Raw genomic sequence first — 16,493 nt, forward strand, 5'->3', positions numbered from 1 at the left:
TCATTATCAGACATCACAAGGTGGGCCTGAGTGACCAACAGCATCTCAATCAATTCAGCAAGCACTGACACCAAGTGCTAAACAGCATCTCTGAACAGAAATCCCATTTTTATTCAGCTCTTTACCACTTTGGCTTCAGTATTGGTTTTTTTTCTCTTGAGAAAAATTTTCCCCTGCTCTGAAATGATGGCAAAGGGATTTCCTTCTCATTATCAGACATCACAAAGCGTCCTGGGCACCACTGCTTGAGCCTGAGTGACCAACATTATCTTAATCAATTTAGCAAGCACTGGAACCAAGGGCAAAGCAGCATCTCTGAACAGAAATCCCATTTTTATTCAGCTCTTTACCATTTTGGCTTTTATGTTGTTTTTTTTTTTCTCTTGAGAAAGATTTTCCCCTGCTCTGCCTGGGCAGTTTTATGAATGCAACCAAGGGATACCTCTGGGCAGTTTTCCCTCTGATCTTACATCTAAAAAGGACTGAAAAAGCAAAAGTCTTAACATCTATGAGATGATAAAGCTGTGAGCTGAAGCTTTGTGTTACACCTGCCCAGTCCCTTGCTGCTGCTGCTGTGAGGGAAATTGCATCAAAATTCATCAACGTGGCAGCAGCAATGATTGAATTTGAAAACCTCAGACACTGCAGTTCAGCAGGCAAATGAGACCAGCCCAAACCCATCAAAAGATTTCCGTCATCTGCCCCAGACAGCCTGTCTAACACAGACACGTGGGCACTCCCTCGTTGCAGAGCATTTACAGTCACTAAATGCAGCCACAAGAGATGGAGGAGTGTGAATTATATTTCCTTTTCCCCTCAGGAATGAGTTTGTACCCAGCTGCTGCAGTGTAGTCTGCTTGCCCTCTGTGTAGTTTATGAACTGGCCCAGAATTACCAGAGCTTTAAGCAAATTAAAGGCAATTAAAAGCTCCCCTAAGATACTGACAGAGATATGCTCATGTTTATCCACTGATACTGATGTACGCAGGGAAGGGAAAGGTGGTATCAGGATTCCCCTCAAATCACAGAATTCTCTCAGTTGGAAAAGACCTTTGAGATTATAACTTTTTGGTCAGATTTACCAGTGGGTCTATCAAGATCTGAAAAACCTCATGGAGATCAGAGATCCAAGATCTTCTAAGAGCTCAAGAGTTTTTATAATAAAAATTATGTAAGAAATCCCACACAGGATTTCTTGAGGAAAATTTATGAAAGTCAGAGGCTTTAAAGCAGCAGCTGGAGCTGAACACAATGTTCATATCTGAACTTGTTTCAACCTGCACCTTTTTCAACCTCTCACCTTTCAGAGAAGGTGAAGAGAGAGGGAAGTTGGAGCGAATTCTCAATGCCTCAAGACACCACAATGCTGAATCCAGCTCTGATGCAAGGTTTGATAGACTGGAATTTTTAACCCATGATTGCCACTATAAACATGGTCTATTTGCTTTAAAAGACAGGAAAGTTATAACCCTTGGGAATTGCTTTCCTTATGATGCTTCCCTCCAGCCCTGCTGGAGGAACAACTGCTGAACACGCCCAGAGGTGAGCAGAGGGCAGAGCATCACAAAGGAGAATATTCCAGGGGAAAGGAGGCAAGTTCTCCCTTGCTGTAAGGAAGGAAAAACACAAATTACCTTGAAATATCTGCAAACCAAGTTTGAATTTCCTCAGGAAAAAGTGTATTGGTTTAATTTAAATAAGTGAATTTTCCCAGGAGGAAGTGTATTGGTTTAATTTGTCCTCCGTGCTCCCTAGAAAACCTTTTGGAGAGTTTGCTCTGTTCTAAGGAGCAGCAAATGGATTCACAGCAACTAAAGCAGTTGACTAATGTTTATAAAAATCCGACATGAAAACTGTCTGAGTTTAAAGCCCTTCCAGATCATGGGGTTTCCACAGTACACCAGAGATTGTAAAAAACCACAAAACCCCAAAAAACACAAACCAACTCCTCAACAACTGAAAGAGTCCCAAAACAAACCAAAAAAAGACTTGAATTATGCTTTGATAAACGCTGTAACATTGATGGCCAAAAAGGGTCTTGCACTTGAGAGGATTTTATGCAAATTAACACCAAATACACACCCAGCAAGAAAAGTTCCATTTACAAAGGCACTGATTTAATTGGAAGTGAAGGTCTTTTAGTGACTCCTCAGTCTGCTTTGGTAAGGGAATTTCACAAAGGCATTCTGTGAAATGTCTTCTGTGGCTGTATTTATTAAAGTTATATGTGGTACAAGCTCTTCACAACAGGAGGTAAAACCAGGCTGGATCTTCTAAATCTTTGTTGAAATGCAGAGAAAACAACCCCAAGTCTGTCATTAGTACTCCCTTCTCTCCTCCCTTCTGGATTGTTGCTGCCTGCACTCCATGGATTTGAATATGCAGAGAGCATGTTTGTGTCAGTGGGAATTCCAAGCATCAGCTGAGAGGCAGGAATAATGGAAATAATTATCACACCTTTCTCTGTTGCCCTTTATCAGAACAATACTTCATAAAAATATAATTATGTTCTTAAAAGATCAGACTATTTACAAAATAGGACTTGAACACTGTCCTGTACAGTGCATCTCACACTCATTAAATTAAGTGCACCCTTCCCAGAAGTGCACAATTCCATATTTTACAGGTTAATTTTGGACAGACAGATTTCTGCAAAAAAAAATTACTGCACAGAAACTCATCCATCTCTGCACTGGAAGCATAGAGAACTCTGGAATACAAAGGGACAGCCAAAAGGGCTGTCCAAAGGGACAACAGCTTGAGGCAAGATGAAGAACATGAGGTTTTGCACCGTGTTCAAATGGATGAGGGTGTGCAAATGTGTGTTTGTGTCTATGTGGCCATGGGCCCTCACATTTGAACTTCAGAGCTCTTTCTGTGGACAGATCTGTCATCCTTTGTAATCCTATATTGAATAAATCAAATTCCCACTCTAAAGTCAAGAATTCCCAGGTTTTTTTGTACTACACGAAGAACACACCCAAACAAAAGAGTGACAGAGATCCTTGAGCCAATGGGATGAAATCCTGTGGTGCAAAGGTCTTGTTTCTACCTTTGAAGTATAAAGCAAATGTTGAAAACACTCCCTGCACTTCACTGTAAAAAAATGTCTTCAAGATGCCAAAACCTTGTTGTGGTTCTATATACAAGGTTTATACCATATATATATGGTTATATGTACAACTGGGACATCCACAGTCCTGCTCATTGGAGGTGATCTTGTTCACCTATCTTCACTCTAAAGGGATCTCTCTGTCACTCTTGAGCTGAGAATGGCACAGGAACAGGCAAGAGGCAGGATTGTAGAAAGAGCAAAAAAGGTTTTATTCAAGAGAACCACATGGTTTTTATAAAGTGATACAATAGATTCTATTTTATTGGCTCGTTAAGAAAACCATCTTTTTTGGGGGTACCAGTCGTTGGTTTTTCTGGGTCTGGAGTGAAGGCACTGAGACAGGAGTTCATGTTCACACTCAGGTGTTTATCATTTCTTATCAGTAAAACAGTCTCACTGCTGGGAGTTCTGCAGCTTTTCATTAGAAGGCACAAAATGGCCACAATCTCTTGGTACAAGGGCTTTTCAGACTAAACTGTCCAATTCAGAACTGACACCTGGATTATTTTCCCTTTTAACCCAGTAACTGATCCCACAGAGCTGCAATGCAGACTTTTCTGCCCAATTACAAAATGCCACCCAAACCCATGGAGAAGGAGGAAGAAGCAGCACGAAGAAGAAACCCAGGACAACACCCTGTGCCCTCCATCTTGCTGCCATCCACAACATACTAAAAATCCCAAAACCTCAATTTCTCACCCAGTGACACACCTGCACTGCTCTCTAGAATCTATTTCACACTTTTGTGGGTTCCAGTCTATTCTGGAGTTTAGGAAACTTTCTCCATGAATGAGGGTCAGAGTCAGTGCTCCCTGGGGGTCAGGGCAGCCCAGAGCAGACACAGAAATATTCCCAGTGCCCTGGGTTTCCACAATCTTTCTCATACACCACCCTTGAGAAGACCAGAGAGACAAAGTAGTAAAACACCACCTGCATATTGTTTATACTTAACAAGGTATCACATCCTCACAACTCCCTAAAAATTCTCACAAGCTGCTGTGAGAAACGCTCGCCGTTTCTCTCTCTCTGTCCCGTGGCATCCACATCTTTCCATCCTCTTAAAGTTTCTCTGGCTGTGCAGAAGTTGAGTGTCCCTCAGGGGAGGCAGCAGGCTGACTTGATGCCTTGTGACATCTCCCTGGCCCTGTTAATAAGCTGGCTGGGATGTCAGGTGGGATCTCGTCAGCGAGAGCAGCGGGGCCCGAGGAGCCGCGCGGAGCCCTCCGTGCTGCCTCTGGAGCTCCTTTCCACAAACCAACGCTAATTATTGCCCTGAGCACTTTCATAATTGCCTCAGAAACCACCCACTCACTGGCAACACACTGGGGGGACGTCTCTGGTACTCGGTGATATAAAAAATACCCTCCCAAATGTTATTGCAGTCCCGCTTGGAGTGGTGCGAGCTGCTCTAATGCCGCCCTGATTTTTAAAGTTTTTCTAAGCCTTCTGATGTTTACATTCTTGTAATGAACTTTCTCACACACTTTCTGTAAATAACATTGTTTTGCATTCTTTTATAGAGGAGGAGAAATTTGATGGACTGTTGGTTTGTCCAGTGTCATTGGAGAGGTGGCACTGTCACCCTCCAATCCACTGCCACTTTTGGAAATCTATAAATGTTGGAGTCAGAAAATAATCTTCCCTTTTTTCTTCACCTTGAGAGCAGCAGTGTGTGTGCTGGTGTTGTTCTGTGTCCTACAGTGACACTCTAACACAGGGTTTCAGCCTCTGTGGTGGAACTACAGTGGTGTTAAAAACAGGACCAGACTCCTGGTACTAAAGTGATTTCAGCATTTATTATAATAAAAGAAAGGCCTAAAGCAAGGGGTACTGAAGTGATAATAATCCAGGTGTCAGCTCTTAATTGGACAGTTTAGTCTGAAAAGCCCTTGTAGCAAGAGATTGTTGGCCATTTTGTGCCTTCTAATGAAAAGCTGCAGAACTCCCAGCAGTGAGACTGTTTTACTGATAAGAAATGATAAACACCTGAGTGTGAACATGAACTCCTGTCTCAGTGCCTTCAATGCAGACCCAGAGGAACCCACAACTGGGACCACCACAAGCAGGGGTAGCTCAGTGCCCTGTGCCTCTTTTATGGTTGTAATTTATGTCTGGATAAATCCCTCATCCATCTGTTCATACTGCCTTCTACAGCTCTGGGCTCTGCCTCATTTCAAAGACACTAAAGCTTAGTGACATCACCAAAAAATGGTAAACCCCAGGTAAACCCCATTAACCCCACTAATGTTCCTCCCTGGGGAGCATTAATGAAGTTAATGGGCACTCTGCAGTGTTGTTCTCAGGCATCACAACCCAAGAGGGTTCTACATATTTTTTTCTTTTTTTTTCTTTAGTAGCATCAAAAATAAATCCATCTCACAAGAAAGGAATAAGTGAAATCACTTAAATTTGAAGGGAACACAGAAGAGAAAGTAAGTTTGCTTCAGGCGCTTGTAAATTTTTCAAGAAGTTAATGGCACAAAAAAGAAATATGGTAAAAATATTGTCCACGTGGTAACATGTGGAATGCACTGTCCATTTTCTCAGGCAGTGCTACAAGCAAAAAGACATTTTTAGGGAATGTGGAATGGCTGCAGACTAAAAATAGAGAAACCAAAAATGTCTAACAAAACACATTCAATAAAAAAAGAAATTTGAAAATTACTTTTGTTGTATTGTTATTCTTGGGTCCCTAAAGGTAGGACCTTTTCTTTCACCAAAATTATATAAGAAGTCACATATTATCCAGAAGATCAACTTTCCTCTGGTTACTATCCCAGTCAGGTATTACAGGGCATATTTTTCCATGAAGGGAAATTTCCCATGCTATTCCATGGGATGGTCAGAGGAACAGAACTAACAAGAAGTGTTTAATGTCCAGTTTTGAGTGAAATGAATCATTCACTTGTGATGCTAAAAAAAAATTAATCCAATAAAGGGTTAAAGTTAACGCAAATATTCAAGAAAACCTCAATGATTTTTAGCTTGTTTTAGACTTGTCACTTTTCAGAAAATCCAGTTTACTGCAATATTGTCCCCAGTAAGGTGTCACCAGGTGTCACTCAGAGCAGACACCCTATTGTTCCTTTCCAGAGCCCTTGTGCTGCTGTGACCCAGCATCACTCCCTGCTGGGACAGGGGCCAAAGCAGGGGCACCACGGAGCCAAGAATTCCTGGGGAGCTCTTGGGAAGATTTGTGTGCACACAAATCTTCTATATTCTTCTATTTCTTCTATATTCTTCTATATTCTTCTATATTCTTCTATATCCTTCTATATTCTTCTATATTCTTCTATATTCTTCTATTTTTTCTATATTTTTCTATATTCTTCTATATTCTTCTGTATTCTTCGATATTCTTCTATATTCTTCTATATCCTTCTATATTCTTCTGTATTCTTCGATATCCTTCTATATTCTTCTATATTCTTCTATATTCTTCTGTATTCTTCTATATCCTTCTATATTCTTCTATATTCTTCTATTTCTTCTATATCCTTCTATATCCTTCTATATCCTTCTATATTCTTCTATTTCTTCTATATTCTTCTATTTCTTCTATATTCTTCTATATTCTTCTATATTCAAACCTTCCATATTCTGTTCTATACAGTAATGAAGTACAAGTCAAACTCCATGGATGCACATTCTGAGGTAAAAAATCCATCTCAAAACCAGAGTTTTACCTTAGCTAACACTTAGAGTGTAATACCTTGGGGCCTCACTTTCCCTTTATTTTTAAACAGAAGGGGTAAAACTGCTCTCAGACTTATGGGCTATAATGCAAGATATTTAGATTTAAGTCACCCATTTTAGGAACAATCTTGTTTGCTATGAAATATATTGAATTATCTGTAGTGCTTGCAGGCAGTTAAAACTGTTAATATTCTTTGTACTTGGTGTACAGCTGCCTACGCCTACCAATCCATGAATCATGGTCCTCTAATTCAGTTTCCTGCAGTGAAAGCAAGATATTATTAACATTCAAATAAAGAAAAACCCTCTTAATTCACTGCTTGTATTTAATGAACTGATTTATAGAATCGAGACAGTATTGGCACGGGAGGGAGAATCTGCAATATTTATTTCCACTCCTATCTGCTTGGGAAAGTCACCAGAGTGCTCAGCACCTCAGTTTCCTCCCCATTTCATATGGAAAATAACTCAGAGCAGCAACAGGATGGAGCTTTAAAGTTAAATGATATTCCCTGCAAAAGCTTTCAGCATTTCCATGTTAAAAGGCCCTGGTTTTTAAATATTTATTTTTAACAAAACAATAGTGCCTTGATCTGAAGATGATGTGTAGATGGCTTGGGGCTATTAAAGTGCTGAGCAGGCCTCCAAGAGTGCAGCTATCTCCTTCTCCTTTGTGTCCCTGGATTAGTTTATGCGAGACAGGTCTTGCAAATACAGAGCAAAGCATAAAACATTCATCCCCTAATTTAAGGCATGAATTAACTTACCACTTAGATAGGAAAATCCTGCATTTAAACTGCTTTCTCTTGTCTCCCTGGCCTGACAAGCTGCTGTCACACCAAGTGATGCCAGGCAGCGGTTTGAGTGATGCAGAGATAAGGTTTATCTCTGTAAACTGATTTTAATCCTTTTCCTCGAGGTCCACCTTCTCCTCACAGACTGGCACTACCCACTCTCAAGTCATCATTTCATTTTATCCAGACATAAATAATTTATAGTGTAGTCCAGAAAAAAAATCAAACTCTGAATCTGATTGTTGTTTTAACATAATGAAGATTCATTAAATTTTTTGGTGTCCTCTGTTGCCTTTTTCCCCCTTGCCATGACACTTATTCACTTCATTTTTCAGAAAAACAGTGCAATATTATAAACATTTGGCAGGAATGTTTGTAAAGCCATGCTCTTGGTCTAGTATTTCTCCTAGACAAAGCATTTGCAGTGGCAGCTGAGACCCTTTGTTGAACTCCCTGGTTTAGAATTTCATTTTAGGAGCTTGCAGTGCATGATTCAGCGACACGTCAGTGCAAGGATATGTGAATGAATCCAGATTTTGCAAAGCAGCTGAAACACCCATGATCTCTGCCCTGATTTCAATGCTTGGATTCATTCTCAGTTGAGGTGTGCTTTGCAAAGCCATAAAAATGATAAAACTTAATAATCCTTAATAAATAATCCTTAATTAAATAATTTATAGTCCTTAATTAAATAATCCTAATTAAATAATCCTTAATAAAACTCTCAGGATTGCTGCTCCCTGTTGGTGTGGCTGCCAGTCAGAAGGTGAGCTGGGGTCACCATGAGTGCCACTGGAGACAACCCCTGCTTTCTGTGCTGAGATCACTGTGAAAAATGTGTATTTTATGATTGGCTTTTCCCAAATATTAAAATGAATGTTATATGTCTTATGTCAGAAAGTTATACTGTATTAATTTTCTTAAGTAGTGTGTTAAATATAGTTTAGGTTATAACATAATAGAAATTATGCTATGTAGGATACTTTTTTAAAGAAAGGACTCCCACTGAGATAGCAGCCACAGGACACCTGAATCTTTCAGAGAAAGAGAATTTATTGCTCCCTTATCAGAAGAAAGGAACTTCTGCCTGCCTTGCTCAGCCATGAAAACGCCTTCAGGATTCAGAGGAAGAAGCTGACACTGCCCAGACAGAATCCTGTGTTTGAATGGAATTTATGCATCATGTGTGAGGTGTATGAATATGCAACAGGCTGTTGCTTTTAAGGGTTAATCCTCTGTTAACGTGGCTCCTTTTTCAGGCTTATTTTGCCCAGAAAGAGGTACCCAGACTGTCCATAACTCTTTGTTTCTATTGTCTCGTATTGTCCTAAATTCTAATTATCCAAATTTTTATTACTCTAATTATATTGCTATTTTTATAACCTTTTTATTACTATTAAACTTTTTAAATTTTAAAACCAAGTGACTGGCGTTTTTCACATCACTCTGCCTTGTTTCTCTCACCAAACCACACATTTCCATCCCCATCTGGGCTCACAGCTGGGGAGGAAAACCATGCTGCTTCTGGAAGATATGGCAAAAATATTGCAAAAATGTGGCAAAAGTATTGCAGCTCAAACCCTGCTTGTCTGGAGTGTGTTTCTGTGCTCCAGCTCCTCACTGGCACTGGGGGAGCAGTGCAGGAATCCAGCCCTGCACTGAGGGAATCCCATCCCAGCCAGGACCTGTGAACATCTCGCTCCCTCTCGCGGCCTGGCTGCAGGTATTGTGGAAATGGGCTCTTTGTTGATTCCCTTGCATTGCTTGCAGATAAATCCCAGCTGGAAAATACCACTCTGCACTCTTCCCCACATTGCTGAGTCTTCATCCCCACATGGACCTGCTTTTCTGTCCCTCCCTTCCCTCATTTGAAACACAACTCTTCATTCCAGCAGCCTTTGTTCATTTGTGCACTTCCTCCACAAAGCTGCTCATTCTTGGGAACATGCTTTGTTCACAGAAAGGCAAAGAAACCACATGAATTTATACGTGATTCCTCCCTAAAATCAGAGTTGAAATGGGTTTCTTTTCATGGAACTTCGGGGGGGTAGTATTTGTCATTTATTCATCCATGTGCATTTCATTTCTTCATTCAAAGAGACAATTAGTCATTGAATGAGGAACTGGCTCTGCCCTTATGCAATGTGGGCCTTGGTCTCCCTGTAAACCCAGGCAAGTGCTGCTACACCTTGAAGGTGCCCAGACACAGCATGGCTTCAAATAGTTCAGAGACAGCCCCAGGTTCTGCTGAAATTCCCAGCAGGTCTGATCTAAGTCACCTTGTCAGGATTTCAATGTCTCTTGCTAAATTTCCAGCACACTATCACCATGTGTATTTAAAAAAAATTAGGGCATGTAAATTCCTACTGACAGGCATTTTCTGTATCTGTATAAGCTCACTCTCAAAGCAGTGAAAGCCTCTGAAAGTATTAACAAACTCCCAGGACCATTCTGCAATAAATGAGACTGAGAACACAGTCTGTGTGTTTTCCCCTCCTGGCTCCATTGCTGTGTTGCTTTCTTTATATAATTGTTCTAGTTAAAAAACACTCCTGACCTAAGAAAACCTACGTCAACCTTATAATTTTTTGTTAAATACAATGTGGTCAGTGACAGGTTTAAAAGTAGCAAAGAGTGGGCATTCCATATTTAACTCTGAGTCACTCCATTGTCTGTCACGTAGAGACAGCTGCTGGCAGGCTTGCAGAAGACTTTGTCTGGATAAAGTGCTCACTGACAGCAATCCCAGCTCCAGGGTGTCCTGAGGAGCATCTCCACTCCCTACAATCTGCTCTTAACCTGTTGAACTCCATGAAAATTCTCTTTCCAGGACTGTGTCCCCTGAGAATGTCTCTGTCTCTGGAGAAAGCCTCATTGAGGAAGCAGCTCAAAGCTCTGCTCCAGGGTCCTACAAACAACCAGCACTCCTATCCTTGTGAGAAAGGCACTGCAGACCATCTACCAAATGTCTCCTACTCCCTTCACACCTGTGTTTTGCTTCAGGTGGGCAATGGTGTTATCTTACATAACAAATATAATTCAGGATTTTGTGTTAAATGGCCTGAATTAATCTTTTTCTAATGGAAAACCTTCAAATATGAACATAATCTATTTTCAACATTGGAACTTCAACATCAAATGACAGACTTTGAAATATCATAGAGAAATCTTGCCATTTTACATGGACCAACTTGCCCTACACAAAACTGCTGTGCAGCCCTCTGTGCCCTTTCCCTCTCCCAGCACATCTTGATCAGCTCTTTCCAGGACTGACTAAAATGCCATCATGGAGAACAGCAACTTGTCCAAGGAACACCTGCCCATAAATCTCAAATGAAACTATTTAAAGTGTAGAGACTTGCTTCTTTCTCTTTAAATGTATTTACTTTGAGAGTCAATTCAATACATCTAGATTTCCTGGCTGGGGGGGCACCTGGCTGCCCCAGAATTTCTCTCTCCATCACCTCCTGTACAGCCTGGAGGCACTGACTCAGTGTGTGCCCATTTCTCAGATCCTAAAATATTTTTGGTTTCCTCAATGCCCCATAGATTGGGGGGCTGATTTGTGAACACTGGTATATACTGATTTTGGTGAAACTGATTTATATCAGCTGAAAATGCAGCCCTATCTCTGAAACTGAGTGACAAATGTCATTGTTGTAGCTTAAGGACTCCAAGCTCAATGATTGTGGCAATTTTCTCATTCACAGTCTCTCTTCTCCTCATCTGACAGCTTGGGCTGCTCCCAGCTCTGTGCATTTATTAAACTGTCAGAGCACAGATGGTCAAGGAACAGGGTTTGATTTACAGCTGCTTCTCTTAAAAAAGCTGCATAATGTGGATATTTGAGTTTGTCAATACTGAGACCAATCTCTTCCTATAGGACACATTCTACTTTTTATTCTTTTATTAACAAGTCTGACTTCACATCCCCTGTCAGTCAGGAAAGGCTGCCTGAAACACAGGCAGGGGGAAAGCAGCACCTTCCATTCTCCCATTCCCTGACACCTACCAATGAAAAACTTCAGGATTTTAGCAGCTAGAGGCTGCCAGGTGTTCCCATCTCTTGCATCCCAGAAATCAGAAACTAAACCCAAAGCGACCCAAACCCAAAAGATACAACCACAGGACACACCTTTAAGGACTGTGACAAGATATGATGGATTTGAACTCCAAGAGTTTGGGACTAAAGGAAGGTAAAAGTCATTCCTGAAGGCAAGGATTCTGTAATTCTGCAAAAGCTATCTGCAATCCCACCCAGCATCATCTGCTGGAAGGTCACCTCACAGGAAAGCAAAGTTACCTCACAGAAAGCAGACAACAAAAATTGGAGCTATCACCTCCTCTCTCAAGTAATTGAGCTTTTCTTCAGACTGAATTGGGTGTTTCTGTATTTCAGTACCTGCCAAAAGGGGTGGGTTTGGCTGCAAAGGGAAAACAGGAAATGGCTTGAAAATTAATAAAGCTTGCAGAAAACAGTTTTTATGCTTCTGACCAAATATTGCAGGGCCCACAGCTGCCCCCAGGGTACAGAAACAGGAAATTTGGCAACAGAAAGAGACAGTATTTTTTTGAGTTACAGAGCAGATTTGTAAAGGATGTCATCACATGGAATGCTTAATTTACACTTTTTGAGTGCTTTTACTGAAAGAATAGGAAGGGAAAATACATGTTTACTGTCTATGGTGGTGTTGCAAGCTAGGATTTCACTTGTCCAGTGATGATGGATCAGATGTGTCACAGTACAGCTGGTCTGTAGATGGACAGATAAATCTGGCCATAACAAAAAATCCAATTCAGTTAGTCTGGTTTGTTAGAGAAAAGAAGCAACAAGTCCCTGAGTGAGCAATGATAGGAAAGGATTGAACTCAAACAGGGCACCCCAGCCACCCCCATTCAATCCTAAATCAGACAAATCACTGGCCAAGGAGCTGAGTGGGCAGAGACCCCAACAAATCAGTTGTCCAAGGGCAGGAATTTTGAACCCCATATAAAAGGGGTGCTGGACAATAAACTGAGCTGTTTGTCCATGATCCTCAGTGAGTCCTGTCGTGTGTCTGTGTCCAGCCTATGACTGTAACATAACAGAGATGGTTCCATGGAAAGAGAAATTTTAGCAGCACATGGAGATGCACATTCCTGAAAAGTTCTGTAAGAAGTCAGGCAGAAACCAGGACATTAAAATGTGTCCCCATGCTAGAACCCCTGCCCACCTGTGAGACTTTGTGGGACTGTGGAGGGGAACAGCCTTGCAGGGAACCCCCGAGGAGGGGAGAGAATGATGCCTCTGACTCCAGCTTATCAGAGGGCTAATAAATTACTTTATTTTACCATTTTGTTCTGTATTATATTACACTATATTACATTACATCTAAACTGAATCTGCCAAGCACTCAACTGCACACAACTGCACAGAATCTTGTGACTGCCCCAACAGTCCCAACACACACACACACCCTGACAGGCCAAGGAAACACCATCACTGTGGGTAAACAATCCCCATATTGCATTCTGCTTTAGCACAAACACAGGCACAGCAAATGAGAGAAGAATTGTTTTTCCTTTCTCTGAGGCTCGGAGAATGTGAAGCCCAGAAATAATCTTGGGAAGAATTGTGCCTTGATTTTCTCTGTGAAGAGAAATGTGGTGACAGAGGAGTAGCTGGGATATTCCTCTGTGGAGAGACATTTGTGTGCCCTTCCTAGTGTGTGTCAGAGAGAATTCACCCTTGGGTGTGACTTTGGTCTACATTGGACATTAAACTGGGTGTGGATGATCACGTTCCCATCTTATGGGTTATTCACATGAAGTCAAACCTTTTTGTGATGGGGGGAATCTCTGATTGAGTTCAGCCCCTGGATTCCTACAGCAACACTGGCTGAGCCAGGGGAAAACCTCCTCCCCCAACAGCTCTGCCTGTGAGGCAGAAGGTGCTGCAGGTTACAGTCACCACTCCTCCACTCCCCCAGCCCTGGCTCATTCCTTGCTCTCACTGAACCAGAGACAGGCTGAGCCTCCCACAGGACTCTGCAAAGCCCTGGTACAATGAGACGTAAAGAATGGATTATGAAATGAAAACACAAGGGCTGAGGGTACTTGAGACCCTCTCCACCTCCTCCCCTAAACCACAGGGATTGAAAACACAGACCTGCCTGGCACAAAAAAAAAGAGTGATCCATGCACTCATATCCTGGCAATTTGTGGGATTTGTCATCACACACCCAGACCAAATTACAACATCCCTGTGTGGATCTAACCTGCATTTCATGGCAGCATTGAGCACTGTGCAGATCCACTGCAGGCAGCACAAACACACACTGGGGTTTGTGCTCACTCCTGCTCTGACACAGGCACAGACACAGGGGATGCTTTAAATGTAGATGAATTGTTAAATCAGAACCTGTATATGGAAACCCAGGGCTCTGGGAATATTTCTGTGTCTGCTCTGGGCTGCCCTGACCCCCAGGGAGCACTGACTCTGACCCTCATTCATGGAGAAAGTTTCCTAAACTCCAGAATAAACTGGAACCCACAAAAGTGTGAAATAGATTACAGACAATTGTGTAGGTGTGTCACTTGGTGAGAAATTGAGGTTTTAGGGTTTTTATTACGTTGTCGATGGCAGCAAGATGGAGGGCACAGGGTGTTGTCCTGGGTTTCTTCTTCATGCTTCTTCTTCCTCCTTCCTCACGGGTTTGGGTGGCATTTTGTAACTGGGCAGAAAAGTCTGCATTGCAGCTCTGTGGGATCAGTTATTGGGTTAAAAGGGGAAATAATCCAGGTGTCAGCTCTTAACTGGACAGTTTAGTCTGAAAAGCCCTTGTACCAAGAGATTGTGGCCATTTTGTGCCTTCTCATGAAAAGCTGCAGAACTCCCAGCAGTGAGACTGTTTTACTGATAAGAAATGATAAACACCTGAGTGTGAACATGAACTCCTGTCTCAGTGCCTTCACTCCAGACCCAGAGGAACCCACAGCTGGGACCCCCACACCTGTACATAACTCCTTTATTGCCACAGAACCTATTGGCTTAACAGAATTCAAACCAGTGATCCACAGTTCCATTAAACCCCCTTAATCTGGTGCAGTCCAGAGGAAAACTGCTCCCCCATCTCCCTGGATCCACCCCTCTCCCAAGGGCACATGGGCTCTCTGAAATGATTTTGTTGATGTTTTCAGTCAGAGGGCTCAGCAGTGTCTCCCAGCCTTAATCTCCTGGCACAGCAACACACTGTCCCCATGGAGACAAGTTCCTGTCCTCCAGGAACAATTCCATCCCCAGCTGACCATTACTGAGGCATTTCTAGCTTTTGCTCTAATTTCTTTTGTATCTGTGGGCACATTTCTTGCCCTTTGTTGCACTATGATACCATGATAGGAGGTGATTTCATTAAATAGTTCAATGAAGTTATCTAATGAGTTTTTCTTTCAGGAACAGGCTGGAGCAGGAGAAATAGGCTTGTATAGAAGAAACTATTCCTTATTAGGAAGAAAATAAAAGTATTAAAAGTGTTGGAGTAGCCACAGGAACTTGGATATCTCCAGTTCCTGAAAGCTCAAGTGCCTCAACTCTATACCCAGAATACAGCACAGTTTAAAGTGAGACTTTATATAATTCAGGAAAAAGTTTCTCCTTTAGAAAGACTTATTCCGAAACACGAGACAAAATTGTTTATATGAATAATCATAAAAGTAAAAGGTTTTCTGAATAATTTTGAAAATTGAACGGAATTCTAAAAATCCCCTCTTTCCACTCTTACTGAGAATATGTTAACATTTAAAAGTCAGTGTTCTGGTTTGTCTTTCCTAGTGTACTGCATTAATTTTTTGTTCTGAAGATACGTACAGAATTCCAAACATTCCATTCCGATAAGGTAAAAAAAAATAAATTGTTTCAGTCTTTCAAAATAAGTTCCACTAAAACTGATATACTCCCCTAGCAAGCTTCGGTTGCTTATAAGGAACATTTCCACAAAAAGCAAACATTCTTTTAAATAAACTTGAAGCAGAGTTATCAAGAAATAATTAATTCCAGATTTTAAGATACTGAAAGTTTGTGGCAATACATGGCAATATTTATTTTGCTGTTTTCCTGAAGACAATCAGCCAACACTGCCTGTTGCTTCTTTGCATTGGCACCAACTGTTCTCATCCTACACTCCTTTTCATCACAAATAACACAATTATAGCACCATGATTGATAGCTAACAAATTCCTTTGGCACCTATCACTTCCAGAAGGAAAGAAAATCCATATGGAAGGTGTTGCATTCCCCATGTGCAGCCCTTTTTACATCACTGCTTATCTTTAGGCTTGTTTTGGGCCTTTAGAGCACCAAGTGTTGTGGGGTCTTTATTGACAGCTCTGGCTCACATTTCCTGAGCAAAACAATCCAGCCATGGCTTAGAGTTTTCTTTTTTTCTGTTTTGTTGGTTGAGGGGGGCTTGTGTGTGTATGTGTAATGTATTTGCAGGGAGCCCCATGGCAGGAAGGAATAATGAATCTGACTCCATGTTCTCAGAAGGCTAATTTATTATTTTATAATACTATATTATATTAAAGAATACTATAATTTACTAAAGAATACAGAAAGGATACTTACAGAAGGCTAAAAAGATAATAATGAAAACTCGTGACTCTCTCCAGGGCCCTGACACAGCTTGGCGCCATTTGGCCAAAGAGCGAAAACAACTCACAGCAGAATCCAATGGAACAATCACCTGTGGGTGAACAATCTCCAAACACATTCCACATGTGAGCACAACACAGGAGAAGCAAATGGGATAAGAATTGTTTTCCTTTTTATCTGAGGCTTCTCAGCTTCCCAGGAGAAAAATCCTGGGTGAAGGGATTTTTCCAGAGAATGTGAATGCCACACGTGTTTGTTT

The sequence above is a fragment of the Molothrus aeneus genome, chromosome 21, assembly GCF_037042795.1.
Source record: "Molothrus aeneus isolate 106 chromosome 21, BPBGC_Maene_1.0, whole genome shotgun sequence".
Classification (NCBI taxonomy): Eukaryota; Metazoa; Chordata; class Aves; order Passeriformes; family Icteridae; genus Molothrus; species Molothrus aeneus.